Below are 27,419 nucleotides of genomic sequence, written 5' to 3' on the forward strand. Positions count from 1 at the left end.
TTACTCCTGCCTCTCTCCTCAAAGCCAGAAGGGAAGAAAATTGGAATAAAAAGGAAAAGGAAAAAGACGCCATCAAAATGAGGCTCTCTGTCTAGGTATTTGCAATGTAATTTGGTGGGAGAAATGCAAGCTTGCTGTGTGCTGGGCAGCTTGACAAATGTTTGCACTCCCAAGGGGGGAAATATTTTTTAAAAAAATCTGTAAGATTCATGAAATTAGTACATGCTCCCCCATCTCACAAATAAAGAAATAAAGTACTGCATCAATGAGGAGAAAAAAGCAATGAGAAATGTACTTTAAAAAGAGAGAGAAAAATAACCCAGACAGATGCACACATACACACAGATACACATACAAAACCAAAACCACCCTAAAATCAAAACAAAATCCCCCTCCCAAGGTTTGTTTTCACTGGCGCTTCATCCTGCTGTCTTCAGCACTGTCCAAGATCTGGAGGGAGAAAGGGATATGGGCTTGCGTCAAGCTTCTGAAGCTGTAGGATGCTCCCCCCTCTTGCTGTCCGGTGGTCTCTCTTTCTGTCTTTCCCCCCTGGTGTGATTGCATGTGTGTGTGTGTGTGTTTGTATGAGAGAGAGAGAACAGGAGAGAGAGGGGAAAAATGGGAGAGAGAAAGAGAGAGAAAATGCCTGTGTGTCAGTTTTGCCTCATCTTGGAGTTAAATGCAGCAAAGAAATCCTGTAAAATCCAAAAATTAAAGAGACAAGAGAAGTAGTTGCCATCCACCATCCACTCATAAGGGTTCCCTGGTTGCTGCAATGTCTAGTATTTTTTCCTGCCCTGTATTCCTCCTCCTCCTCCTCTTCCTCCACCTCCTCCTCCTCCTGGGTAAGCTAAAATAAGACTGGTGTTAGGGAGGGAGGGAGTCAGGCAGGCAGGGAGAGAAATGAAAAAAAAAGAAAGAAAAGGTCTGATTCACTGGCAGGTTGAGCTCTAATGTGCAGCAGTGGATCGATTTAATGCAAGCACAGAGCATCCCAAAGCTTTGGCCAGGCTTGGCACATGATGGCCTAGAACCAATAGCAGGGGCTACAGCCCAACCAAACCCAGTTGGGTTTCTACAGGGACAGAGGGGACACACACACACACACACACACACACACACACACACACACACACAGATGGTGTAGGGAAAACCTGCATACAAATGACATCTCTCAGCAGCCCACACCCTGGCAGATTAGATGGATGTCAGCTCTCTGGAGGAAGCTCAGATCTGTCTATTGAAAAGCAGGAACATGAAATAGCCCCCCAAGATGCCTTTTTTGGTATAAAAATCAGGTCAGGATAGGCTTTTCCTGTTTTACACCAGCATTTGTGTAGCATTTGGCAACCAGCAAGGCTGGGGAGGAGGGAGAGGAGAATGCTAGAGTTCCAGTGCAACGAAAGAGATGTTATGCTGCTCAGAGGAACTGGATGCACAGTGGTATGGAATATTTATGTAGGACAAATGCAGATGTGTATGCAGAAGTCACTGTTTGCATGAAAGCATGAAAGCATGAGGGTGTGCAAGGGTAAAGACATGGGAGCTTAAACATGCAGGTGTGCACACCCAGGCATTTATGTGTGAAACCAAGGACAGCAAAGTTCACGTGCTGTGATGGCCATTACACTGACAAATCTGCACAAGCAGCCAAATTGACACTTCACTGGTTAAAACTAGCCTGGGCTCTGTATGCCAGTATAAAAATGTCAGTTAATTCCAGTGCTCTGGACTCAGAGCTCATTTTAGCAGATATTAACTTGACGTTCGCTGGCCCCATGTGGCAAACCAGCACTTCATGCAGCTTCCTTTGAATATAAAGAAATCCTTTTCTTTGCCACCACAAATCTGGCAGTGAGGTCACTGCAATCAAATAACTTTACACTCAGGCACAACTGGTGTGAAGAAAGGTTTAGACTGCAATCTTATACCTACCTGCCCTGAAATAAGCCTAGAAATAAGCTCCTAGTGCAGCTTTGAGCAGCATAACACTTTTTAATAGCACTGGGAAATCTGCAGCCCACCAGGTATTGTTAGAATGCAACACCCAGTAACCATGGTTGTTACAGTTAATGTTGTGAGGATATGAGATTTGCAGTCTCGCAACATGTAACAAAGGTAACAAAGATCCCTTCAACTTCATACATTGGCTGTTTCCAGCACTATGTACACCATCTCTTCTTTATAGCGAGGCAAACAGAATATGGCCAAGGTAATGGTGATATGTCTAGATATCCCCTCATCAAGTACTGAAAACACTTGTGCTGTCTCCACTGTGTCACTCTGATCATCCATCTGGCTATTACCAAGCCCTATGAGGAGTGGCTTGGGGAGCTGGGTGTGTTTAGCTTGGAGAAGAGAAGGACAAGAGGGGACATGATGGCCATGTTTAAATATTTGGAAGCATGCCATATTGAAGGTGGATCATGCTTGTTTTCTTCTGCTAGGACATGGAGAAATGGATTCAAACTTCAGGAAAAGAGATTCCACTTAAACATGAGGAAGAACTTCCAGATGATAAGGGCTGCTCGGCAGTTTAATATGGCGGCTGCAAGTGTGGTGGGGCTTTCCTCTATGGAGGTTTTTAAGCAGAGGCTGGATGGCCATCTGATAGGAGGAGGGCTTTGATTGTGTGTTCCTGCATGGCAGTGGGCTGGACTGGTTGGGCTTTATGGTCTCTTCCTATAAGCCTACAGAACACATGCAAAATGGAAATAATGCCAGACCAAGTGTAAAAGGCTGCATTGAAAATGCTCTTTGTGGTGTGATATGGGTTCGAACAGCATTAGTGGCAATACACATCATAGGCATCACTGTTTGTCTGTCTTTGACTGTAGCATTTTTGTCTTCTCTCTCCCTTTGCCTTCTTAAAACGCTGGTGGTAGAGGTTGGGCACACAACCAGATCAACGTGAAACCGTATGGCTATTGCATGCTCATCAGGATGCAATTTTCAAACATAATGATAAGTGCATATAGGGAAGATTGGAGTGGGAGAAGGGGGAAATGTTAAAAGAAAGCATAAAATATTGTACAAGTTACTGTTATTTCTTTAGAAACATTTATAAGCCATAGTTCAAATTTCAGAATGAAGAAGAACAATTAAAAATTGCAGAACACAACCGCAGAATATTATACAACCTGCAAGGAAAATACATGAGGAAATCTATACAACACTTTGTAGTCGTTTTCTATAGTTACAATAGCTTAATAGCATTATTGCAGTTGTGTGTCCATTTTCTTATTTGAAAGATATGATAATGACAGCATCGGTGGAACAAGATACAGGGTTGTTAGCACCAAAGATGGCACTGTTTTGATTTATTTCTTAACAATTTCTGAAATCACAGCATTTGCAAAATGGAGGATTCAACTTTCAATTAAGCAGTGGATGTCTATTACATGATAATTGTTTTGCCATCATCATTATCATGTCCTATCTTTATGTGTGTGGACACACAAGCATGCACCTTCAAGTCACCTGTTGATTTAATGGAAACCCCGTGGATTTTATAGTGCCTTCTTAGGCAAGGAATGCTCAGAGGCAGTTTGCCGTTTCCTCTGAAGTAGACCTTAGTATACCTTTGTGGCCTTCCATCCAAATATTAGTCAGACCTGCCTACTTAGCTTATAAGAACAAACAGGATCTTGTGCATTCAGGGAATTTAGGCTCCCCTTTCCTGGTGAGTAGCCAAAAGGTCAGACACCTACCCTGTTTCCCCGAAAATAAGACATCCCCGAAAAATAAGACCTAGTAGAAGATTTGCTGAATTGCTAAATATAAGGCCTCCCCCGAAAGTAAGACCTAGCAAAGTTTTTGTTTAGAAGCATGCCCTGCGCCTGCCAAACAGAACACCAGAGCATGCAGGATTGGTACCAGTTGTACATGGAAATAATGGTAGTAACAAGAAATTCTTGATAGGATTCACAGTTTGTCTGGTTATGCTGATTTGTGATGACAACTACTGTACAGTATATAATAAATGTTCATTTTTTTGTTCAACAATAAATGTGAATTCTTCTTCATAGAAAAATAAGACATCTCCTGAAAATAAGATCCAATGCATCTTTGGGAGCAAAAATTAATATATGACACTGTCTTATTTTCGGGGAAACACGGTAGCTGCAGCTGCGTAGCCTCAATTCAGCTCAATTTCATATTTTTTCCATGTCATTCACACACAATTTCTGCTTGCCAGGTATGAATAACAAACTGGGGGTAAACCGGACTCTCCTTTTGATGTTAATTGATGAGAACTAATATATCAGGAAATTTTAATAGTGATGATGTGCTAAATAGTACTAGTTGGAATTTCAGCAAAATATACCTCAAAGAAGAAAACTAGGCCCTGATCTTGTTATTTTTCCCAATTATATTAGAACCACTGAATTAGTGGGATCTGCTGATAAGTTAGTTCATCAAGCAACAAGTTGATTCCACAGGTTTGTTCCAGCTGGCAGGAACAAACAGGATTCAGGCCTAAGGATGCTCTCACCTTGTTCTATTTTCAACATCCTCATTCTCTTGCAGACAACTGTTAGGCCATTTCTCCCTTCTCACTATTACAACTTACCGAAACCTCAGCCGAGCCTGCTGCATATGGGTTTGTTACATGTTTTAATGTCCCCATCATCCTGCTGAACATTGCACTGATGCTGCTTGATCTTCAAGTTTGAGTCAATTAATTGCCTGAAATCAAGCACCTGAGAACAGTCTGTTAGAAAGTAGACTAACCTGGGTGTTGGTAATCATCTCCTTTCCCTTAGTTTGGATGAACAGGAGGAAACAAAAGTGAAAGGACTTCCATATATAGTATGACCCCCCTATCTCTGGGATCAGTATCCATGGTTTCGTTTATCCATGGACCATGTCTAACCAAATGTGTGGTCTAGGTATTTTCTAGGTCACCCAGTGCAACTCTATGGTATTCCTGGATCAGAACTCTTTCATTCCAATAGGGTTCACTATTATCCATGTATCCCCAAAAGATACAGGAATCATACTGTAGAAAAAAAGTAATTGAAGGTAAAAGAGTTCTGAAAAACATTAAAAGCATTTTACCTGACCACTTTGGATAAATCAAAGTTGCAGTTAGATCATATGACTTTTTTCTTATTGCCACAAATGTTTTCTGGGCATAACATAAAAGTATAGCATGATCCTCTAATTCAAGGGTCCTCAATCTTTTAAAGCAGAGGGCCGGTTTATGGTCCCTCAGTCTGTTATAGGGCCAGACTATGGTTTGAAGAAAAAAAAAGACCAAATTCCTATGCACACTGCACATATCACATCTGTAGTGCAAAGAAACATGAAATCGTAATACAATGTTTAAAACGACGAACAATTTTAACCAACATAAACCTACCAGTATGGCAATGGGAAGTCTGGTCCTGCTTTTGGCCGACAAAATAGTCAAGTTAATTAGGATTGTTGTTTTTGTGTGCCTTCAAGTTGTTTCAGACTTAGGATGGCCCTAAATCTAAAGTTTAGGGTGGATGGCGGGTAAATGACCTTGGAGGGCCGCACCTAGCCCACGGGCCTTAGTTTGGGGAACCCTGCTCTAATTGATGAATTTTATATTCCGTTCCACTTACCCATGGTTCAAAAGATATTCCCCCTGGAAGTGTTTGTGGTCCTCTTTAGGTCCTCCAATGCACTTATGTGGGACGCTTCCAACCCAGGTACAGTCAAAACATAGGATTCACTGTTTTTCACACTCTTGGAATGTATTCCACATGAATAAGGAAAGCGTATCTTGTTTACATCCACAGCCAGTGCTAGCCAGATGTTAGAGGAAAGGGAGAGGGGCCATGTAGAGGGAGGGGGATGTCCGCTAGCCTAGGGGCCCCCATTGAAATAATTCAGGGGAGGGGGAGATACGGGAAAGGGAGGCCAAAATTAATTCGGCCTAGGGAAAGAAAGAGATTTCTTGTAGATTTAAAATGGCCTCCTGACATGATAAACTTGGATACCCAGATTGATGGTTCCTCCGGACTAAAGGTGGTGCTGTTGAACACCAGGTCTGCAAATGGAAAAACTTTGATCATCCAAGACCTCATCTTGGACGAACGAGCAGACCTGGCGTGCATAACGGAGACCTGGTTGGATGAGGCGGGTGGGGTCAATCTCACCCAACTCTGTCCTCCCGGGTACTCCGTGCAGCACCAACCAAGATCCGGAGGATGAGGAGGCGGTGTCGCAGTGGTCTATAAGGAGTCTATCCCCCTGACTAGGTGCCCCATCCTGCAGTCAACCTTGTTTGAATGTGCCAGGCATCGTCCCCCATTCTGTATCTTTGCATTTCATTTTTTTCTGCCGAAGTGAAGTATCTTACATTTGTCCCTGTTAAACTTCATTTTGTTAGTTTCAGCTCATCTCTCTAATATGTTAAGATCGGTTTGGATTATGCTCCTGTCTTCTGGAGTGTTAGCTATCCCTTCCAGTTTGGTGTTGTCTGCAAACTTGATGATCATGTGTACTACTCCCCTGTTAAGCCAGCTCCACTGGCTGCCGATATGCTACTAAGCCCAATTCAAAGTGCTGGTTTTGGCCTACAAAGCCCTATACGGTTCTGGTCCAACTTACCTGTCCGAATGTATCTCCCCTTACAAGCCTATGAGAACTTTAAGATCATCTGGGGAGGCCCTGCTCTCGATCCCACCCGCCTCACAAGTGCGGCTGGTGGGGACAAGAGACAGGACCTTCTCAGTGGTGGCTCCTTAGCTGTGGAACTCCCTCCCCAGTGACATCCGGCAGGCTCCATCCCTCCTAGGGTTCAGAAAGAAACTGAAGACCTGGCTATGCGCGCAAGCGTTTAAAGAATAAGTTTTTACTGGCTTCGACTTGTTCTAGAATAAGGCTTTTGTACAAGATCTGTTGGACGAATGGCATAAGCACTTTGCACTGTTTTAAACCTTGTATATTGTATATTATAACTGTTTTAACTGTTTTAATGTTTTATTTTATTGTATTATGGTGTATCGGCATTAATTGCCAGTTTGTAAGCCGTCCTGAGTCCCCTCGAGTGAGAAGGGTGGGGTAGAAATGATGGAAATAAATAAATTAATATTACTATACAACATAGAACACATTGGGATGACACAATTTGACAAAGACTTCATGTAGACACTCTATTTAAAAACAAAATGATTGGGGAACATATAAAAGCTCTACCAAATTTTAATTCAAGGCCTAGATCCTATTTCTAATCCCAGCTAGGGGCCCCTCTACACATGCCTAAAAACATGGAAAAAAACTGGGATAGGGGGGGGGGGGGGGGCTAAATGACGTTTGGGGAAAGTACGGGCAGAATCGGGTTCACAGCTGAAAGGCTTGTTTAAAAGATGTGCTTAAACCCCGATTCCACCTCAAAAATGTGCACAGATGATCAGGCTGTCAAAAAATGGAGTCACGGACACATAGGTGGCTCAGTCTAAACACAGTTGGAAGCAATGACAACTCTCTGCAACCGTTCCTTTGTTCTAATGTTTATAATATTAAACAGAGCTTGAATTTAGAATTGGGTGAAGAGAGGGAATGAGAAATCTGCTTGTATGTACATTGGGATCTCTGTATGAGTGAGTATGAGGTCCAGCACATCTCGAAGGGAATTTTTTAAAAAGTCTTCCACCAGATGTTCTCTGACCCCCCTCTATCTTGAGAACTTGTAAAATCTGCTTCAAAGGAAGGTGTGAGCATTTCCCAGGACTAACTAGTCTGTGTCTGAACTTGCTGCGAGATCCCGGGAGTTTTTGCCTCAGTATTAAAACCTGCATTTTGACGCTGTCTGGAAGTGCCCTAAATTAACTTCACCAAACCAATAGAATTTACCTAAAATTGGTTTATCGTACAGCAATTGATTCAATGGAACTGCTCTAGTTGATATTAAAAATTAGTTCTGGGCTAAAGTCTTTTTACAAATATATTATCAACTTGTTGACAAAACTGTGTTCAAAGGCCAAACCGACAGATCCATTTTATGGGGTAGATTTGCTCAAGTTTAACTGATCCATAACTATAATGCCATTATCTATTATGAGGCACCAGTTTAATTGCAAAGATGAACCATGAAATTATGCTTCTGGCCTTGCTGAAAATCAAAATGGTCCCTAGAAAACAGTTGCCTTTCCCTGCTTCCCCAGGATTGGTGATAATCTATTAGTTTGAAATTACAAGTCTCTTCTCCATATTGATTTGTTTCACTCACTTCTAAAGTTGTCTTACTGTTAAATACATCTGCTTTAAACATTCAAAAACACTTGATTTATCCATGCTATTGTTAGGAGCTTTGATATTTATTTTTTAAGAAAAGGGCAGGGTATAAAATAAATATGCAAGCAAAGATGTCCAAGGCTTATACTTTAATCTCACTCCAATTTTGAGAATGGTATGATTGCTTTATAAAACCTTAAATGTCCTAGTTTGTATCCTAACTCAGAAGTACACTTTCAGAGAAACTGCTATTCCACTGAATACATGTACAAAGCATGTGAACATGTCTCTGGAACATCATATGATACAAGGGTTGTTTGTGGACTGGATGTGTATGTCCCATGCTCACCACTCTTACCTGTGAAACACCTGTTTCCAGCAGACAAAGAATGAACCTCTTGCAGTTTGATTACGGTTATCTCAGTGCCCCAGGAAAAGAAAGGCCTTCCATTGTCCCCACTGGAGGAGCTAACCCTAGAAAACCAATTGCTCTTACAGCCGAAGAAAATTAATGCTCCAGAGATGAACAAACACAAATGTATTAAGATTAACACATAGAACTAGCCAGAGAGGCAACAGCAAGATATCCAACATGCTCCCCACAGGGGAGAATTAAGTATATCTTAATATGATTACTATACCAGCACCCAGAAAGGCAGATCAAGAAATTCATCCTTTATCTGATGGAAACAGGTGCATCACAAGTAAGAAGCAACATTACTTTTCCCAACAGATAAGGGAGGAACCTCATGTAACTTAGAATTTACCAGTTTGATTGGGGTGGGCAGTGCTGGCAACCCACAGATCTAGGATTTGACTATCTGCCAAAAGTGGCTTCAGCAGAATCAAAGCTGTCCAATGAATAATCTCTGATGAACGTGGGGAGTAATTTACACACAGTTGATCTGCAGATTTTTGTTAGAGGAACGTTGTTTGAAAAGGCTGTTGTAATGGCCACACTTCTGGTGGAGTGCACCACAACGCCCTTACATGGAGGAACTTCCAATGCTTTGGAGAGGTAACTATGATCCATTTGCTCAGAGAGGAAGTGGAGACTATCTTGTCCTTGGGAGTATGGTTGGAAGGAGACAAATAATGCACCTGAGGGCCAGAAGCTGCTTGTTCTTTTCAAATAAATTCAAATGGTCTTGCACATACAGAGGCTGTGCCAGATCTTTTCCAACTTCTTTGATGGGCATGGACAGAAGGATGGATGACTTCCTGCACTCTGTGAAAGGTTACATTGACCTTGGGAACAAAGACTGTCCCCACTGAGTGTGGTCTGAAGATGCAGAGTTTATTGCATGCAGAAAGCACCCTCAATTCTTGACACTGTGTGCTGCGGTGATGGCACTTTGGACTAGGGATTTCCAGGATAGATGTTTGAGTGACACTTCCCACGAGGGCGATACTGTCAATGCCTTCAGGATGGTGTGTAGATTTCAGGTTGGAAAGCAGTTCATTGAGAGTAGAGCGAGATTGGTCAGTCCCTTGAAGAAACAATGCACATGAAGATGTGAAGTGATCCTTGTTGCTTGGGTATCTGATAGCATTTACATGAATGTGTGACCTGACTATTGACTGTTTTGGATCTGAGGCCATATTCAATGCTTTCCTGGGGAAACTCCAGTAAGGAGGGAATTAAATTAAAGCAGTCCACCTGTTTGTGTTTGCATCACCTACAGGACAGCCTGAAGCTGTACTCATTGATTTGTCTGGTAGAGGACTTACTGGATGCTTTATCCAACTTCCAATGTGGAGCTGTAGCCAATCTATTTTGGGATGGTGAACCTGGCCTTGCATGAAGAGGTCTTGGTGGACTTGTAGGGGAATGGAGTCTAACATCATGTGTATACATTCAGAGAAAAAGGCCCTTCTGGTACAACTAACCTCCTTTTTGGCTTCCCTATCCAGATCTTCCTCATCACCCTGGATAAAATCAACAGGGGGAGGGGAGGCATAAAGAAGGCAGAAAGAGAGTGCCCATGCTTTCAGTTCCCTCCAACTGGTACCTGCTTATGGACTTCCTCACCTTGACGCTTGCTTGGGAGGCGATGAGGTCTACATCTTGTCCAGATGTTCTTGCGATTACCTGAACATCTCCAGATACAATCTCCACTTCCCCTGGCCACGTTTCTCTTGGAGGTAGCCAGGATAAGACAACTTCCTCTACTACACTCAGCAAACTAGCCTTTGCATTAATGTATTTACTTTTCCTAGTGCGTCTTCTTCTGTTTTAATTAGTTTATAAATCTGTATGCGCTTGAGTGTCTTTGACAGTCAAGCTACCTGGGTCTGTAACAAAACTTGTGATTATTAAAAGTTAAGGATTCCCCGATGGACCAAATTTGCTAGGTGTTATATGGGGATTTCAGAGAAGGAGGGATATCAAATTTTTGCTTACTGGTAATATGGCTGTGTAGCTTTAATTTTACATTTAATCCATATAATTGTTTGGTTTTAACTGTATCTGTTTTTTACTAAATTTTAAACATATTTTATTAAGCCATTCTACAATGTCCTTCCATGCTTTTAACTATATCCTTTTGTACCATTCCAACATGGCCTCGTTATGTTTTCCAATATAGTATGCATACACTTCTTTCTAAATATGTGCAAGATGTAGATATCTATTACATTGCCTTGTGGTTTGTTGACTGTAATAAAGGCATCATTGATTGATAAGAAAGAAAACATGGGAAATCTGGGGAAATGGAGCAATGATTTAGGAGACTACAAAGAACACCTCCTATGTGGAGCATAGGGAGGGAAAAAACTGGCCTTCTAGGGTTAGTCCCCACCATGTGTGGACACCAGATCTGAAGCAATGTCCAAGCTATCTGGCGCAATGGAGGCAGCACAGTCCAAGCTAAAAGAGGTAATTCCCTTATCTGCTGGGAAATATACCAGTCACTCTCAGGTTGTTCCACTGCCTGTGGGTTTTACTATATGATTAAATTAATGTTAAGGCTACTTTTTACTTTTGTCCAAAGCATAAGTGGACAAAATGTGTTCTGTGGGCCACACACTGCCCCCTAAAGCTGCTATTTGTGGTCCCCAAGGCCCCCCTAAGAGCAAAAAAAAAAAATCAAAACTTTTTTTGGTCCCAGAATGCCCCTAATTGCATTCTAGGGATCCGGGGGGGGGGGGGATTTCCACTATGCTTGGAGGTCTCTAGGTCCCCTTAGGGGCCAACAACTATTTTTTTTCTAAATTCTCCCCAACATTTTGTTCTAAATGTTCCAAAATTTCCAGTAGGGGACATGGAGTATACATATCTTACAGGGCCCTTGGTGCTTTTGGGCTCAGAGAAGCCTTTTAGAACCCCAAAACATGACGACTGTGCTTCCATACTACCTAGAGGGATCCCCCCCCCCTCGCACGCAGGAGCAGGTGCAGTTCTCCAGTCTCCTATGGGCCAATGCAGGTCCCTGGCCTCCCCACCCATGGTCTAAAGGGATATGCAGTAGAGAAAGCAAATCATAGGAACTGCTCTTTCTTTGCTACATAAAGGTATGCATTTCTTATTTGTTGACATTTATAGTATACTTCATATTTTGCTTTCCCAGCTCTAGAAGAAAATTCACCATAGCTAACAGGATAATGAGCCTGTTAGCAAATACCAAGTATAAACAATATGAAATGGTACGTATATAAATGCATCCACCCACATGCCCATCAAACAATCTGCCAAACAGAAAAGTTTTTTTAAAGCAAATTTCTATGGATAGCATTCTATAGCTTGGGCACTATCAATGAGAAATCCTTATTCATTGAAGAGGGCAGTGTTACATTTATATGGCCTAGTTGCCATGGAAAATGTATATAGGAGTCTTTGGACCAGACTTGGGTTGGGAAGAGAAATACATTCTGGGCTACAGTTCTCAGAAACTAATGACTGAAGTTCTGGAAATTATAGCACATCAGTTAAGTTTTCCAAGTTGTCATAGTGCTACAGCTCAATATTAGCTGGCAAAATTTGAATGGCTGTCAGTTCAGGAAAAACCACAAAAAGGAAGCATTTCTTCACATAATGTAGAATTCACTCATGGAATCTGCTGACAAAAGATACAGGTGATGATCTAGAAGGGGTTTACAGAAAATCATGGGTCTGTTTACAGTAGTTGAACTGCCATAGCTAAGTCCAGGAACAGAATGATCCCCATTGAAGAGAGGGCAACAGTGGCTGAAGCAACTGCTTCTAGTGTCATACCTCCCAGAGGGACCTGTGGACAAGCAACATCAGAGTGTGGTCAAGATGGCAAAAATGATGAGTGATGAAAAACATAGAAACCAGGAGAGGTTACAGCATGTTTGCTACTGCCTGAACGCCTTGTCTCTTCTCCTCACTATTGAGTTGAATGAGTGCAAACTATTGGCACCTTCGCACTTTAAATTCTATTTACAGCCAATTGTATGCTGAGGAGAAAGAGGAAACATGGGTGAAGGAGGATAGATATACTGGGATATTTAAAAAAGATCTGAAAAAGTAGAAAAACAGAGAATTACGTAATTGGGCTTGTCCCTGCCAAGTAGGGACAGTTGGAGGATATGAGTTAACTAGTAAAATTAGTAGAGAATGAAACAACAAGCCTCTAAACACAATTCTATCTAGCGTTGCTCTTTTATCAGCTTCAGTCAACCTCTGCTGGTGTCCACAAAGCACTATGGCCCAGTCATTGTTTCTCGGCTCTGAATAAAATTAAGGTAAAATTTAAAGTTGCTACCTGAAAAGCTGTACTAGGCCATCCCCTTTGACACTCTGCTTCCCCAGCACTACCACATACATATATATATACACAGAGGTTTTCCTCATCCCAGCAAAGATCATCAAGGAGGTGACTCAGCTTGCAAGCGCAGATAATGTCGAGAAGCAACACAGGTGAATAAGAAACATATAGTGCAGGATGTAACATGGACACTACTAGAAACTAAAGCAGGGATGGGTAACCTCAGGCCCTGGAGCCAAATCTTCCCCTCTGCGGTTCTCAAGGTGACATAACTATTTGGTGCTTTCCTAGCTCACTGGCAGAAGACCTTTAAGCGAGACTATGCTACTATTTTTTGTCTCACCAATTTTGCCTTTTTTTCCCACCCACTAGTCAAACGTGGCACCCAAGAACTTTCCTGAAATTTAATTCAGTCCTCACTCTAAAAGAGGTTCCCAATTCTTACACTAAAGAAAATAGGAGAAAAGGAAACAATTGTAGAATTAATGCAGTTTGACACCACTTTAACTGCCAGTGCTGTGGAATCCCAGTTTTGCAAGGTCTTTAGCCTTCTCTGCAAAAAAGTGCTGGTGCCTCAAACTACAGATCCAGGATTCCATAGCATTGAGCTATGGCAATTAAAGTTGTGTCAAACTCCACTAATTCTGCAGTGTAGATGTCACCCACACATCACATCAATGCATTAAGTTGGTATGTTTGAGAGTTCAGGGAGAAAATAAAGCTCAAACCCATATTGAAAGTACAAACAGCTGCTGTCTGGTCACCTAATGCCTCATAAAGATCCTAAATATCCAGCCGTGCTGCAGCTCAGAGAGCCAGCACTCTGCACACAAGGCAAAACAGGCTAGCTTGCTTGAGTCCCTAACCTATTTTCCATTCTCCCTTTTCATTCCCACCAGCCTTGACGTCACCAGGTTTCTTTGTCTGAGGGTAATGCTTTTGTCCCATGCCAGCAGATCTGAGGCTGTCTAAATATAGTCCCCTTCAGGCACCAACATCTTAAGAACTGGTCTAAAGTACCTAGCTAAAAGGCTTCAGAACTGAAGGAATAAGTAGTGCAATCAGTCATTGCAGCGGTAGTTGCCTGTGGCCCTTTCCTTGCACTGGACCAGGGGAGATAAGAAGGCTACAAAGGGTTTCCTATGAATAAATACTCAAGGAAGGAAAATATAAATCCACTGCATATTCAATTATTTATTTATTGGGGAGGGTGCTTTATGCCAGCCACAAGCACCCAGCAGAGGAGGCACGATGGGACAGATTAAGTCTGCAGCATCCAAGAGGGGTTGGACTGCAGACGCATAGGCCAGGTTGATCCTCCCCCCCTTACACTGCACTGGAATGGAGCTGTGCTTCCTCCCAGCCAAAGTCAGTGACAGCCAACAGAATTGGCTCTTACAGTGGCTCTGTGATATATTTACCCTCCATGCTCTGTAAATCGGCAATTGTTATACACATTGAATCGGAAGGGTTTGCACTGTGCCTGTATCTTGGCTCATATCCATATTCAGGATGCTGTTCATCACATGTATCTTCTGCACCATAAAAGGACTGTAAAGAAGGACCACAGAGGACATGCTAAACCAAACTCAATTTCCTCCTTCCATGAGGAGAAAATGCAGTGGGCCATAGTTACTGTTTATTAAGCTGTATCTGGTCTGTCCTATATCTCTACTTTCAAGGAAACAGAATACAATCAGCAATAGCAATACAACATGAAATACAAAAATGATAATAACTTACCACCCAGTAATAAAACCAGATGTGTTGGACTATAGCTCTTACAACCCCATGAGCTAACTTGCAACACCCACAATCTCCAACCAGGGTGCCAGGCTAGCGAATTTGACCATTAGGGGATTTCTTGCCCCTTTCCCCTTAGCTGTTTTTAAAATCTTGCCGGCTACAGGCAAACCAGGAGCTTCGTCAGATTAATTAACAGAAGCATATGGCTGAGTTTTTTGTTCCCTGTAGGGGAGATAGCAACTGCAGCATTAGACTTAATACTTTTTAATCACTCTGGATTTTCTTATTCTGGCATTGTTAATATTTACAATATATAAGTAACAGGTACAGACCATGGAGGTAATTCCATCTTCCCCCAATGTTTCTATATTCTTTGTTTCCCTGATACCTTTGGTTGAACTGTTTTTTCCTGCCAAAGCAATCTTACACCGATGAGCCAGTCAATACTCCCACGGCTACCCTTAGCCTAACTGTTCTCATTCCACAATACGTTGGTCTGCTTTGGCCAAGAAAACCAGTTCTTAAGGGTTAGGGTACACTAAAAACTGAGATTCTCATTTCTAAGGCTAGTATGCTCACTCTGCATAAAATGAAAGCCCTGTGGTCCATAGAGGATTTTCAAATTGTATATTGTATGTAGTGGGTTATAAAATAATTGTGCAGCTTCTGAGCACTTGCCCAATACAGCATCAATTATTCTCATCCTGATATTTAAGTTCAATGTAGAGCCTAAGTACAACATACAGAGCTCATCCAGACCAACTGTGTTAGGACACAGTACTTCCATTGCTACACTTATAACTTCTATGCCTAAGATCCAAACACTGCTTCTTTGTTTCTGGTGTTTTTTCCCCCAGTACTTCCTGTGAATTACTGCAACTTTTTTTTACTTCTTATCTATGTAGCTTTTTCTCCCATGTCACAGAACAATTTATCACTATTAATAGTTTTGGAGGTGATGCCTTCAATGAACAATGAGGTGGGCTTGGGGTTATCTTTTCATACTCCACCCACAACCGGACTTAGTGTGTGTATTTTGTGACATATGGCATTTTGACACATGGCGACTCTAAGGAGATCATAAAATGAGGTTTCTTTAATAAGATTTGTTCAGGAGTCGGCCATGACCTTCTGATGTAACAGAGAATATGGTTTGCCCAAGACCTCTCTGTGAGGCCAAGACCACCTCTGTGTGAACAGGGACTTGAACCCAAATCTCCCAGAGTTCTAGTCTAGTACTTTAAACATTATGTCAGTCTGGCTCTCTCAACCTAGCTTTAGCGCTCCATTTTAGAGGGAGGTATCCAAATTGAGACCAAATAGGAAGAAATGAGTGGAAATGCTAGTTACCAAACTCTGTGGCCTAAAATATTATTGTCATCCCTAGAAAGAGTAGATCTTTGAATCAATGGAGCCTACCTAAGTGTCATCTGACCCAGTTCTCAGAGATTCAATGGGTGTAATCCAGCTGGAGATAACAAGTGAGTTTAAACCCAAGAGACTAACCTCTTTAAAACAAGCTAGCATTTTCCAGCTTTGGAAAATTTTAAAAGATTCCACATGGCTATTTATAAAATATCTATATCACTATAGGACAATGGCATAATAAAACATCCAATTACATAATAAGTCATCCCATAGTAAAACTGTAAACCAGATCAAAATCATCTTTGACTCTCTTAAAAGAGTAGTATAACAGCAAAACATCTACTCCAAAGTAAAAACAAAAAAACCCCCCAAAAAACAAACAAAAAACAAACCACAAAGTTGTAACAGTAACAGCTAACTGTCTTTGGTCATAAGCAGATTGAAATGAAATTGTTGTCGTCATTTACATAAAGGAAAGCAAAAATGATCAAATTGTATATCCCAAGGGAAGGAATTATATAGATGGATGATGCAGTTCTATTAATAGGGATACCCCCCCCCCCCCCAAGAAAGGCCTGATCCACATCTCTGTCAGCTGGACTGTTTCTACCGGAAACTCTGCAAGCTGAAGAACTGCTGGCACTGGCAGACTTTGAAACCATGGTGGCCTGAAGATCTTCCTGCTTTATTGGCCCAATGAAGGTATCACCAGGATGTGTACTTTGACCTTTTTCTGTGTTTAACTTGTGAAAAAAGCAGCTGGGCAGGAGACAGAACGGGTAGCAATCCCCTGAAAATACAAAGAACACTCCTTTCTCCAGATGTGAAATGTCTCATTATCCTGAATACAGCATTTCTTTCTGCCAGAGAGTCAGAAGAATCTAACTACAGTACATCTCAAAAATATGAAATGGGCTCTGAAACCAAGAGGTGCAGTGCACAAGACTCCAAATCTACTGGGTTTTGCTTGAAAGTAGCAGATACATGTGAGAACTTGGGGTATTATTTATTACCCAAGTCACCAAGAAGTTTACATTTTTAGGCTTCTGTTCACTTGGATGCATGCAAGCATTTCTGCAACTGTCTTTTCCTATTTGTATTTTCTGACTGCATGTCCATCAATTACTGCTTTGGGTGGCTCTCCTAAACTTTCCCTTGATTTTGGATTGACATATCATGGGTTAAGGGCCTATTTTAACAATAGAGGAGGAGTTCTTGTCACCTCTGCCCGGTAGGCACAAAGTTTTCTGCAGAGACCTTCACGGCACAGCTATTGTGAGGCTTGTAAGTGCTACTGCAGCCATAATAGATTTGCTTGGAAACTTTATTCCTTTAAATAGGGCTTTCTTTTGAGTAAAACTGTATGCAGGGCTGGAGTCTTATTCCAAATTTTGGGCCAAATATAGCCTGTCAACTTTCTCTTTATGCCTACAATTAATTTTATATGCACTGACCCAGTTTCAAAAATTAACATGCAAGTGTTTCTCTGTAGCAATCTAGCCTATTAATTCTTTTAGTTGGAATATGTGGATGAGAAACATCACTCATAATAATTCATAAATGAAGTATTTCCAAAATTAGTCCAGAGATTACATATCCCTTTCTGAAGTACCATGAATGCTATCATCAGAAACAGGACACTTCTGTCATTGTTATAGACAAGATGGGTTTCCTAGATGTATGTATGTTTTTCTTTAAAAAAAAAATCAGTGATTCTGTGTTTGAAATGGATTGCAATCAGTTTAAGATGAAGGGAGATGGTTATTTTGAGAGCATTATAAAAACTATTCATTTGCATTGGGTAAAATGTGTCCTGTTAGATACTGAAAAGTCCACCTACTTCTGCTTTTAATAGCTAAAGAAAGACTACCTGCAAGAAGTCTTAAGGGGAAAAAATACAGATTGGGAAAACTCATTCCAAAAAAATTAAAGCTCTGGTATCTCTATTTGAAAAAAGGCATTTTTGTTACACCCAGCAGGTTCTTGATCTCCAATGACAGAATTACAGTATTTGTAATACAGCACCCATGCATGAGAAAACCATGCATAGCTTGCTCTGTCTTTAGTCTATAGTTCTTCAAAGTTCTTCAAAGTTATTTTTTTGTGTTGATAACACAAGACGTTTATTTAAAAGCCCACTAATTGCTAATGTTGGTTTCCAGAATAAAATAAATTTTGTTTGCTTTTAAAAGCCACAACATTATTATTAAGATTTCACAGTAAATACTGGATGGTCTTATAAAGGATATTTCTTTGCTATCCCTGTGAATATTTTTCAGAGATTATGTCAGCATTGCAACTTGCAATGCAAAATCAAATGAAAGGCGCCATGAAGTTTCAATACAAATAAATTATCCACTCACTCTTAAATATGTGAACTGCACAAAAGCTATCTTCCAAGGAAACCAGCTGGGAAGAGGCAGAGGTCTACATTTACATCTGTTGCCTGATAAAAGGGAAACAGCCTGCTGAACCAGCAAAGCTAAGTTTTTCCTCTACAACTATGAGCAAAATGGCACTAGACATGCATGCTGTAGAAAACAACAAAGCAGCCATGGCAGTTGTTCCACCTGGCGATTTTTGCTTTCACAGAGTAATTGCAGATAATTCCTCTTCCTCTTACAAACATGAAGCAATGAACAGGAGACCTTCTGTTGTTGTTGTTTTCTCAGTCAGGCTAACATAGGCCTGCAAGTGGCTGCATGGGCTGCTCAGCCGAACCAAAGAGCCACTGGCTTGCTGTCACTCTCATAGGATTGTAATGAGTTTAGAAGGGCAGAATTTCCTTTTCATAAGTCAAGATTGTTCTTTCTCAAGAAGCCCTTTTCTTCTGTATCTGTAACAATGCTAGCTTTAGCTATACGGTGAGTCCTTAGTATCCACTGGGGTTTGGTTACATGATCCCCTATGGATAGCAAAATCTGTGGATGCTTAAGTCCCATTATATACTTAATTGGTCTAATACATATATGGTCTAATGTAATTTTTCTTCTTTCTAAGCTATTTTCCCAATGGAGGGGTTAACATTGTGACTGTCATTTCCATAGGGCTTTGTTTTGGGCATCCTCGGGTCTCAGGTTGGCAGCATGCATGCCTTTGTTGATGGTGCCTATCCATCTTTTCTTTGGCCATCCACTTTGTTGTTGTCCTGCAATCTTCAAATGTAGTGATGTTTGTACTGATGTTTGTACTGATGTTGGTTCTTTTCTCATGACCACCGTAGTCTTGCTTGCTACATTTTCTTGCTGATTGCTTTTATTTCAAGTCTTTGATGAATGTCATCATTTGGCACATAGTCAAGAAGTGTCAAGCCAAGTGTTCATCTCAGCATTTCCATTTCCATTGTGTTAAGGGCTTGTTTATGTTTCTTTGTTGTTGGCCAGCACTCTGCCCTGTAGAGGGCTACTGGGTGAACAACTGTAGCGTAGATCTTAGCCTCGAGTTGTTCAGGAATTTTTGAGTCACACAGAATGCCAGTAGTTTGCCGCCATTTCAACCAGGCTGCATTTATTTGTGACCATATATCTGGCATTATGTTGCCATCTAAGGAGACCAATGAGCCTAGATATTTAATTTGGGTGGGTTTTTTTTTAGTGTTTGTCCATTAATTTGAATTGCTTTTTCAGTTTGAAGGCCACATTCCAGATACTCTGTTTTGGGTATGTTCAATCTATCACTTCATGTCTGCAACTGTTGTTGGAGAAGTGCATGTTTTTGGTGGTCAAGGCTATGTCATCTTCATATAGCAGTGTCCAGGGATTCATAGTCTGCAAATCTGATAGCAGTGTTAATGCATAGTGTTAATAGTAATGATGAGAGTGTTGATCCCTGATACACGCCAACATGATGATGAAATCTCTGCAGGGCAGCAGACCACACTTGTTGTATTATTGTATAGTAGCTTTATCCATGTTACACAATCTTCTGATATTCCATGTGATGGTATTGCTTGCCAGATCAGGTCATGGGGAACCCGATCAAATGCTTTTTCGAGATCAAGGAATGCAAAGTGGTTTCTTCTTTTCCCAAAGTTTTTCCATAAGTAACCGGACATCATGTATTGTATCTATGGTGCCATCCCCCCTCCCCTAACAAAGCCACACTGATTTGGTGTAATGGCTGGGTGACTTCTTAGCTTTTCATCCATTATTCTTTCAAATACTTTCATTGCATGACATGGGGAAATTATATAATACTAATGTTGGAAAAATAGTCAAACCTATTAGAAAATATATTCATAACTTTTTAGGATTATGATACCAATATGATTAGATATTGGTGCAGAGTAACAAAAATACAGAAGTCTAGGGGTTTATGTGAGCAGAGGTGAGAAAAAGCAAAATAGCCAGCCTCCCTTTTCCTTTAAAGAGTCATGTGCATAAAATAAGCATCAGAGACATCAAAAGTAAAATAGTAAAAATATGTTTACTCACAATCTTGTATGATGATGGTCATACAGGTAAAAACGTCTTAGTTGCAAAAAAATACAGTTCAGGATATTACATATCTCTTAACAAGAAGTAACATCAGGCATGGCAGGATGAAGAGGCAGGAAGAGGCAGGAAGAGAGAGAACAAAATAAAGTTTCTCCTTTTATGCCCCAAATTCTAAAGGCATATGTAACGTCCTGTATGTCTCCAGGAAGTATACTCCCATTTCCCACATCACATGCAAAGCCCCTAAAATGGTGCCATCAACTCTGGAATGCAGCTTTGGCTTCAGGTTACTAAGCAACAAACGAAACTAACTACATAAACCATCCCACATTGAAAATGCATGCATGATTGCTAGATAACCCAACAAAACCATCTTTTTGTGTCATCCTTTGGTGTGATTTAGCAAGTTGATTTACCATGTTTTCTACTTCTGGTGTTTCTAATCTATATATATAAAAGAGTGATGGCATCATGGTGACCCCCAAAACAACAAAACTACAGGCCCCCCAATCTCTAAATTTGACAACACAACCCATCAGCCACGCCTCTAGGTTGATACAACAAAAAGAAAAGAAAAATAAAGTCCTAATTAGAGAGAGAGGAATAATTGCTTTTATCCAATTGCTGCCAGTTAGAAGGCTAAGCTCCTCCAACTTGGTCTCCTAGCAACCCAATAAAAATAATAAGAAACACTAAAAAATAATTAAAAACACTAAAAAAATAATACAATAAAATACTATAACAGAAAATAACTAAAAATAATACAAGAAAATAATAAAATATAATAAAAAGATAACTTACAATAAAATTTATAAAAAAAATACAAATAATGTTAAATAAAAATTACACAATTTTTAACCAATACCACCACCACTTTGCCACAGCAACGCGTGGCCGGGCACAGCTAATTTATTATAGATGTGTTGATAATAGGCTTTTTTGCATCTGTTACGGCATGTTTTGCTACTGATTTCAGTGGTCAGCATTTGTCCCCGTCTATTTGGAGGTGTGATTTTCTCCATGTTAAAAATGGCTGCTTCTTTTTCTTGACTGTATTTTGTACACTAGCACTCCACTCCACCACCAGATTTCTTTGTCAATGTACTGACAACCTGGCTTTCCGACTGTTCTTTCAGCGGCTAGGTGGATTTGGTTTACAGCATTACATGGTCTAATGCAGGGGTCCCCAAACTTTTTAAGCAGAGGGCCGGTCCACAATCTTTCAGACTGTTGAGGGGCCGAATTATCATTTGAAAAAAACAAACAAACAAATTCCTATGCATACTGCACGTCTTATTTGTAGTGCAACAACAACAACAACAACGAAAGAACAATACAATATTTAAAAATGAAAACAATTTTAACCAACATAAACCTATTGGGATTTCAATGCAAAGTGTGGGTCTGCTACTGGTCAATGAGATAGTCAAGTTAATTAGGACTGTTGGTTGTTGTTGTGTGCCTTCAAGTCATGTCAGACTTTGGCTGAGCCTAAGTCTAAAATTAATTATTTATTTACTGCATTTATTTACTACATTTATATCCCACCCTTCTCACCCCGAAGGGGACTCAGAGCAGCTGTATGTACATACAATATATTATATTATTAGCATAACACAATATTAGCATTATATATTACTATATTGAACTATACCACTATACTATTATATAATATGTAATATATAACATATAATTAATATTATTATATGGTATTACTATTAGTATTATATTTTATAACATAAGTTTATTATCAATATTATATGTAAATACAATATATTATATTATTAAAACTGATATAAAATATTATATTATAAAACGGAGGGTGGGGGCCAGGTAAATGACCTTGGAGGGCTGCATCCGGCCCCCTGCCTTAGTTTGGGGACCCCTGGTCTAATGTAATGGTGTCCCTTATATAAAATGGCAAAATCAAGGTTTGCTTTATATGGATTTTTTAGGTGCTGGGGGAATATTTTCAAGCAGTGGATGGTGAAATCCATGGGTGCAGAATACATGGATATAGAGAGCCAATTGTATTGTTCACCAACTTGCCTGTGTCCTTCAGTCACCTAATTCCAACCAGAATTCCTTATAAAATCAGCAACATATTACTTTCCAAACCTCTAAATCAGGGGTCCCCAAACTAAGGCCCGGGGGCCACATGCGGCCAATCGAAGCCATTTATCCGGCCCCCACGGCACAAAGGCAGAAGGGGGTTGGGCTAAATGACCCAAGGGTTCTCCTCTTTTATTATTATTATTATTATTATTATTATTATTATTATTATTATTATTATTATTATTATTATTATTAACATTGAGGCTGGGAGACCATCTGTCAGGGGTGCTTTGCTTGTGCTTTTGATGCACAAAGGCAGAAGAGGGTTGGACTAAATGGCCTAAGGGGTCTCTTTCAAACCTCTTTATTACTGTTGTTGTTATTATTATTATTATTATTATTATTATTATTAACATTGAGGCTGGGAGGCCATCTGTCAGGGGTGCTTTGCTTGTGCTTTTGGTGCACAAAGGCAGAAGGGGGTTGGACTCAATGGCCCAAAGGGTCTTTTCCAACCCTCTTTATTATTATTATTGCTTGGTGGCCAACTATAGTCCAGCCCTCCAATGGTCCGAAGGATCGTGAACTGGCCCCCTGTTTAAAAAGTTTGCTGACCCCTGCTCTAAATGGTTCAATAAGATACCTCTTCCATAAGCATATTTTTAAAAATGTACACACAACTAAAAGGAAAAAGCAGAATGAGGCTGACTCGGAATTTAAGGCGGTCTTTAATACAGTGCATTGGTAGGCCTTTTCCCTATATTGCTGCTTGAGTACAGCAGTGGGTAGACATTTCAATTTCCCATAGTAGTTTATAGTAGTTATGGACAAAATGTAGCCCAACAGAGATACCAACACACACATACAACACTCCAAAATAATAATCCAGTGTAAGGATGAGCAATTGTGCCCACAAGTCTATAGGGCTAATTGTATTTCAAGTAATGGTTCCCATATATGAACATCAGCTTCCAATAGCCAGTCTTGCCAATCATTATTACTAGTACAATCATTACTACAAATAAGGTTGCCATATCTCAAAGCCTGACCCTTAGTTTCCAGTTTTTATAGGTCTTCTGCAAACAGGAGGCAAAGTGCAAAATCTCGGCAGTAGACAAGAAGAAACGTCATGCTTGCCTAGTAGAGGAGCAACTTGCAAAGACTCTCCAAGTTCTACTCCTTCCTGGAAAAGCCGTACAATTTCATACAATGGCAATTAAAATAAAAACAAAGGAGGTCAGTGTATTTACTGAGTTAGCTTCCCCTTTCCATCTCATTGTAGGGCTCATGCTCTTCTCTGCTTTTCAACCACCTTCTAGCTACAAGCAAGTAAACTAGATTAAATTTTCTTATCCCATCTCCCTAAATAGCTGAGAAGGAATAATTTCTTTATTTCACCTTGATCTAGGGGCAGACTCTTTAACTAAGTTTCCTGTCTTATTTCTAAACAGAAAAATATGCTCTATGTATGTCCAATGTGAGCATTTGTGAATGACAAGTTATGAGCAACTGTGGTTGGCACTTAATGCATAAAGCTGAATGATATCACCAAGGGGCATCCGTTGATTTCGGTTTTTTGTCTTGAAACCTCAGGGCCTAGACAATTGAGAACTGACAACTCTACAAATCGAGGGGACCACTGCTCTAGAGTGACACCTATTGTGACTCAATGTGTCACAGTGAGAAATTAAAATGGCTGTTGGATGCCTGCTCCAGCCACAATGCAAGCCCATGGCCTGAAGCCCAGAACAGTGGGCCATGTGGGGATGCATAAGCCTCAATAGCTGCCTGAGGATGCCAAGTGCTGACACTATGTCTTCTACACATCCCAGTATAATTAGTAAACATTATCTTTTAGAAGAATATTCACTCTTTATGTGATTTGCAACCTGGTCTTTCACTATCGATATCATGGTCAGTCATGCTCACCATTAAATCTCTGTGCATTATTATGTTATTTAAATATTATGTACTCTAAGTTACTATTTGTTATGCTGTCTCCTTTTCCAAATCTTTTGGCTAAAACTATGGAAATTATTGCTTTGACCAGGGAGCTCTGCTGGGTTCTCTAAGCAATCTCTATTCTTCTCCACCCCCCACCCCCCGCCGGCTCTTTTCCTCTTTCCTTTCCAGAGAATGCCTGCAATTTTTGTACTGTGTTTTTTCAGCACCATGAACAGCGAACATTTGCTTGTAATTACTTTCTACTTTATCGCTTTACATCATTTTTCTCTTACAAGAACACTTCTTTTTTAAATAGCAACACACTGAAATTGTTTATCTGACATATTTATCCTCTACATACTTTGCTGTTGTGTGCCTTTAAATCATTTCCAAATTATGATGACCCTAAGGCAAATCTATCAAAGTGTTTTCCTGGCAAATTTGTTCAGAAGAGTTTGGCTTTGTCTGAGCTTCAGAGAGTGTGACTTGCCCAAGGTCATAGCTGAGTGGGGATTTGAACCCTGGCTTCCAGAGACATAACCCAATGCTCAAAGTATTACACCATGCTGGCTCTCTACTTACTTACTCTGGACAACGTCCCATTGATTTCCATAAAATATACTCCTGCTTGTAAGCATGCTACTGGAATTCATAATTTTTGTAAGGAGATTTGGTCTCTGGACAGGAAAAGTTATTTTTGGACAAGACTCCCTCAGCCAGGATAGCCACTGGCTTACCCATTTATTAAACAAATAAGAATTTGAATAATTCCTGACATTTTAGCACACGTATTCATGGGTAGCTTCCCCAATTGCCATGTAACCAGTAACCTACTTGGAAAAGTAAAACATAGGAATATCCTAGAACTAGGAAAAAATTAAACCAGTTCCTAACCTCTGGTTCTCCAGGTGTTTTGGATTTCAGCTCCCACAATTCCTAACAGCTGGTAAACTGTCTGGGATTTCCGGGAGTTTAAGTCCAAAAACTTGGAGGACCAAAGGCTAGGAACCGCTGATCTAGGTATTCCCAGTGACAATTGAAAAAAAAAAAAGAAGTTTAATGGTAGGGGGTGGGTTAAGACTAGAAGTTCGGGGCAAGAATAAATATTTTTAAAAGGAAGTTTAGTTTCATGAAAGAACATTACCAGTAATTTTTGCCTTTTATTAATTTACATATGAAATGCAAGCTAGCTGACCAAACATTGCCCAAGATACAATAGTATATGCTGGGTTGGGGGGGGGTGTACACAACTTGCACCGTTATCATGAATACCCAGCTGCTTTGGGTCCCATTTGTAAGAAAGGTAGGATAAAAATTAAAGTACTGTAAAGTCAAGCAAAATATTTTTTTAAATGTGGTTAGTCCAGTGTTCTGAAAGACAACAATCATGCTTTTGTCAAAAAGGAACTCAGACACAGCAAACCAAAAACAGGGTACAGTCTTCTTTTTGTGGAAAATCTGCCTGGGAATCTATAGGGAAAGGTAATGATAGAGAGTCTTGTGACAACTTAAAACATTTCAAGTTTTATTTGGCAACAGCTTTCACAGACTGCAGGCAGCTCACTTCTTCAGATGTACGGCAGAATGATGATGACCTATAGCTTATCCTAACATACTGGGCTGATACAGGCCACGTGGGGCACAAATTTAATTTGCTTTGCATATTTAGAGAAGGGCTCAATGGAACCAACTTCTACCTCAGAGGGCTGTCTGCCAGACCCTATTCATTCCAGGATGACAACTGTGAGGCTGCTTCCCTACTCTGGTTTTTTAATATTGCTGAAACATTTGAATTCCAGTATCTGCTGGAAGGAGAATTAAAGTAATGATTCCACACAGAAGCAAAACAGAGCACAACATTTCCTATGAAAATCTGCAAAGTTCTTCCGCACTCCTCGAGGGGGAATGCCTGTCTTTGAAAGGAAATAGGAGAGGACAGACTCTGAGTTGATCTTTAACATTTTAATTAGCGGAGTCCTGCTCTAACATCGCAGCAGCTGACTGGGAAAAAGGATGCAAGAGGGAATTCCCAGACCTAAATAGTAGATTGCATTCCTTGCAATTGGTCATCAATTTGCTCCAGCCACCTAGAATGATGCAAAAACTCCCCTGGTTGCAATTGCCCAAGCTGGACAATGCTCTCTTCATCTTTTCTCCACTTCACTGAGACTCCTGCCTACCTTCTCAGTCTTCTCCCTGCAGCTTCCCTTCAGAATAGCTACTAGGCAAGCTCTCTGCAGAGAATAACTAGGAACTCTTTAGGAGTCGTCAGGAGTCATCAAGATCTAGTTTTCTCCTTTAGAGCCTCAGGCTGGGGAAGATGCCCCCCCCTCCTTTTTTGCTTAGCCTGAGACTCTGAAGAAGAATGAAAGAATCTGGATGCCTCCAGCAGGAAGCTCATCCAAGAGGCCAGGGGGTGATGGGAGGAAGGCAGCCATGGAGAAGGCTGTAGCCAATGCTGATTTTACATTCCAATTCTGAGCCTTAGGCCCCTTCTACACTGCCATGTAATACAGATTATCAAAGCAGATGACCCACATTATCTGCTTTGAAATGGATTTCATGAGTCTACAATGCCAGTTCAAAGCAAATAATCTGTATTTTATATGGTAGCATAGAAGGGGCCCTCTAGTCTCATGAACTAGAGGAAAGCAACCCTCTCCCATAACAAAGTAGTAAGATACTGGTGTGCTTTGTTTATATAGCAAGCATCCAGAAGAGAGTTTGCTTCAGAAGGTGGGGCAAGAGAAAGATTACCAAACCCATAATTTTATCCTTTTTATTTCTTTTTCATCAACACTATTCTCTATTAGAAAATTTTAAAGTATAAGGAACCCAAGCCAATTAAAGGGTCCTCACTTGCTGTCCTCCCACAGCAGTGTATTCCATTTATCCAGTCCTAATAATGGAAAGAACTAGCACTGCAAAC

General features: G+C 40.5%; 1 protein-coding gene and 1 long non-coding RNA gene across 15 annotated transcripts in view; one reads left to right on the top strand and one right to left on the bottom strand.

The window, feature by feature from the left end:
* LOC107983270 (uncharacterized) overlaps positions 1-10,252 on the top strand; it is a 37,821-nt gene extending 27,569 nt beyond the window's left edge. The window contains exon 5 of the long non-coding RNA XR_010003870.1: positions 10,126-10,252. This is a non-coding gene — a long non-coding RNA (uncharacterized LOC107983270). The remainder of the gene's footprint in view (positions 1-10,125) is intronic.
* Positions 1-27,419, bottom strand: part of cacna1a (calcium voltage-gated channel subunit alpha1 A) — a 389,802-nt gene that overhangs the window by 279,381 nt on the left and 83,002 nt on the right. The window lies entirely within an intron of this gene.

The sequence above is a fragment of the Anolis carolinensis genome, chromosome 2 (genome assembly GCF_035594765.1).
Source record: "Anolis carolinensis isolate JA03-04 chromosome 2, rAnoCar3.1.pri, whole genome shotgun sequence".
NCBI classification, from domain to species: Eukaryota; Metazoa; Chordata; class Lepidosauria; order Squamata; family Dactyloidae; genus Anolis; species Anolis carolinensis.